Source organism: Balaenoptera acutorostrata, chromosome 4 (assembly GCF_949987535.1).
Source record: "Balaenoptera acutorostrata chromosome 4, mBalAcu1.1, whole genome shotgun sequence".
In the NCBI taxonomy this organism is placed as follows: domain Eukaryota; kingdom Metazoa; phylum Chordata; class Mammalia; order Artiodactyla; family Balaenopteridae; genus Balaenoptera; species Balaenoptera acutorostrata.
In genome coordinates, this window is record NC_080067.1 from 148,902,314 (window position 1) to 148,906,302 (window position 3,989).

Below are 3,989 nucleotides of genomic sequence, written 5' to 3' on the forward strand. Positions count from 1 at the left end.
GATGAGTGGAGAGCTGGTGTGGGGTGAATTTTTCATTGCTTCTGCCTGTCACATTCCTCTTGTCAGTGGCTTGCTGAGCTACTTTGGGGCTGGGGCAAGTGGACCTGAGTAGAGCAGACCTTGTGTGGTTGCTATGAGGACAAAACGAGCTAATATTTGTAAACCATTAGAGCAAGGCTTGACATACAATTTTTTTATAAGAACCAAATTCTAAAAATTATTTATTTATTTATTTGGCTGTGCCGGATCTTCATTTGGCATGCAGGATCTTTTTTAGTTGTGGCATGTGGGATCTAGCTCCCTGACCGGGGATCGAACCAGGGTCCCCTGCATTGGGAGTGCAGAGTCTTAACCACTGGACCACCAGGGAAGTCCCTAACGTATAATTTTTATATGTGTTTATTAAATAAGCATCTTCCTGCTCTGCCATCCTTGGTGCAGTGCCTCATGGGCCAGAATAGCTGCTGAAGCACCAGCCATCATGACTGCATGCCAGAGGAGGGAGGATAGGACACATCATTTCCTCTCACTTTTGGGAAATGCAGTCCTCTGACTAGGCAGCAACGCGCCCAGCTAAATCAGGATTCCATCACCGAGGAGAAACATTCATTTTACTACATGCTGCTGGGCATTCATCTCACTAAATAATGCCATTTTTCTTTAATGACAAATTCCCATCTTCATTTTATCAGGATCTTGCCACCTGAGCCATTTGTTCCTTCTCCCCCAGGGAGATTATGCCAGAGAAACAATCATCAAGTACTGTATGGTCGTCCACATCCCACACACTGTCTCAGGCTCCCCGGACAAGCCCATCTCACCTGCGGCAGCTCAGTTTCCAGGGCTGACTTTAGGGGAAGCAGAAGAAACACTTCCCCAGCCCCCACCCATGTGGAGGGGGCACACCTGGAGGGAGAGGCTGGTTTATGCTGAGCCCTGCCACACCTGTCTACCTCATCTTTGAGTGAGTGATGACTCATTGCCAGGAAGAGGTAGTTATTCCACTACAGTTTTCCTTCTGTAACAAATATCCTTTGTTTTTATCACATTGTTGCACTGAAAGAAGAGAAATAGAATGTATAACTTGCAAAAGAGTGGAGTGGGCAAAAGCGTGTGTGTGCAGGGTTGGGGGAGATGGGTAAAAAAGCCAATCAACCTAAAGGAAAGAGAGTGAAGGAAGGCAGCAATGAAGGATGCAGTAAGTGGAAAACACCAAGCAAGATGGATAACCTTAGTGCAGAGGTACCAGTAATTACATTTCTTACGAATATATTAGGCTTGTCAATTACAGGACAGACTTCTTAGAGTAGGAAAAACATACAGCCATCTGCTGTTTACGAGATTTACCTAAAATATAATGAAGCAAAAGGATTAAGGAAAGGGTTGAGGGAAATATACCAAGAAAGGATTCACCAAAAGAAAGCTGATGCTGTAATGTTGATACCAAGTAAAAATGCCTTTGTGGCAGAGAGCATTACTAGGCGTAATGAAGGTCCTTGGTTGGTAGTAAAAAGAACAATTCCTTAGGAAAGACAGACAAACCTTGAACCTGTGAGCCACTAAGTAAATGTTTTCAAAGTATAAAAAGCCAAAATATAGGACAAAATTAATAAATCCTCAGGGACTTCCCTGGCAGTGCAGTGGTTAAGACTTCACCTTCCAATGCAAGGGGTGCCGGTTCGATCCCTTGTCAGGGAGCTAAGATCCCACATGCCTTGCTGCCAAAACCGCAAAATGTAAAACAGAAGCAATATTGTAACAAATTCAGTAAGGACTTTAAAAATGGTCCACATCAAAAAAAAAAAAAAATCCTCAGCTACTTTCCCTCCCTCCCTTAATAATTCAGTCTGAAAGCCATTCGACTGGGCAAGGCAGTGGTGGAACCCAGTGTGTAAGGGAGTCTGCAGGAGGGGCACAGGATGGCAGGAGGGTGCCCGGGAACCAGCCGGGGACCAGACAGGTGTGGCAGGGCTCTGTCTGTGCTGGTGAGCCCATGGTGTCAGCAACATGACACAGGGTTTGGGAGCCCAAGCAAGATAAGGAGGCAGCCACGGGGTCTAGCCTCTGCAGGAGCCTGGTGCAGAGTTCCAGACCCCGACAGGAGTGAGGAGGGTTTACTTACGGTGGTGGAGGCAGCAATGGCGGTGGCCCACGGGGTGTCAGGGCCGGAGTGGGATGAGCAGGGCGTCCACACTGGGGGTAGTGCCATCCATGGGAGATCCGGTAGGGACAGGGGACTGATCCAATAGTTAATATACGTAGCATAATGGGAGCCAGATTTCTTCCTGTTGGAAAAGGGAGTCGCAAACGTGGAAAGGGAAGAAAGGAGAGTGAACTCTGTGGCACTGGACTGGAGGAATCCATGTGAGCTCGTGGTCTGCAATATGTACAGACGGATGTAGAAATACCTCCATGTAGAAGCGTGTGTATTCATGCACCTACTTCCTCTCTCTGCCTCCTGAGGGGGCCTAGGCCGCTATAGCAGTGAGCACAGCCAGCGCCCAGATCTTGGTTTCTAAATGCCATTCTCCAATAAATGAAACCAGGGCTCCTTGGAGAAATGGCTGATGCTAGGGCTGGGGAGGGAAGGCACAAGATAAGCCTGAAATCTTTTTGTACCAGGAAGGAAGAGAGTACTCAAAGAATGATGGGATGTGACCAAAAAAAAAAAAAAAAAAAAAGACACAGGAGCCAGGTCGAAGCCTCTCTCTTTGGCCAAATCAGGGACAATTTAAATTTCTCCACATCTTCACCGACACTTGTTTTGTTTGTTCATTTTGTTTTGTTTAATAGCCATCCTGCTGGGTGTGTGGTGGTATCTTACTGCAGTTTTGATGTGCATTTCCTTAACGATTAACCATGTTGAACCTGTTTTCATGTGCTTGTTAACCATTACGTATCTTTAGAGAACTGTCTATTCAAGTCCTTCACCTATTTTTGAATCATGTTGTTTGCTTTATAGTAATCCCTGATCAGATATATGATTTGCAAATATTTTCTCCCATTCTGTAATTGCCTTTTTACTCTTTTTACTCTGTGTCTTTTGATGCACAAATTTTTTAAATTTTCATGAAGTCAAGTTTGTCTATTTTCTTTTGTTGCCTGTGCCTTTTCTCTTACTGCTGGTGTCATATTCAAGAGATCATTGCCAAATCTAAAGTCATGAAACTTTACCCCTATTCCTTGTAAGAGTTTAATTATTTTAGGTCTTACATCTAGATCTTTGATTCAACTTGGGTTAATTTTTATGTATGGTTTAGGTAAAGGTCCAACTTCATTCTTTTGCATGCGGATATCTAGTTTTCCCGAATCCACTTGCTGAAAAAACTGTCCTTTCCCCATTAAATGGTCTTGGCACCCTTATCAAAATCATTGACCATATATGCAAGTGTTTATTTCTGGGTTATTTTATTTCATTAGTCCATATGTCCGTCTTTATGCCTGTACCATAATCTTTTGATTCCTGTAGCTTTGTAATAAGAGAGTGTGAGTCCTTTGGCTCTGTTCTTTGAGATTGTTTCAGCTAATCAGTGTCCCCTGAGATTCCATGTGAATTTTACAATGAGTTTTTCTATTTCTGCAAAAAAAATGCCCTTGGGATTTTAATAGTTATTGAATCTATCACTTTAGGTAGTTACTGACATCCTAACAATATTCATGGTTCCAATCCATGAACATGGAACGTGTTTCCATTTATTTATGTCTTCTTTAATTTCTTTCAAAAATGTGTTGTAGTTTTCACTGTACAAGGCTCTCACCTTCTGGGTTATGTTAATTCCTAAGTATTTTATTCTTTCTGATGCTATTGTAAATGGAATTGTTTTTGTAATTTCCTTTTCAGGTTGTTCATTGTTAGTGTATAGAAATGCAGCTGATTTTTGTGTGTTGACTTTGTACCCTGCTACTTCGCTGAATTCATTTATTAGTTCCAACAGTTGTGGTGTTTGGGGGTTTTTTGTGGAATCTTTAGGGTTTTCTACATATAATAC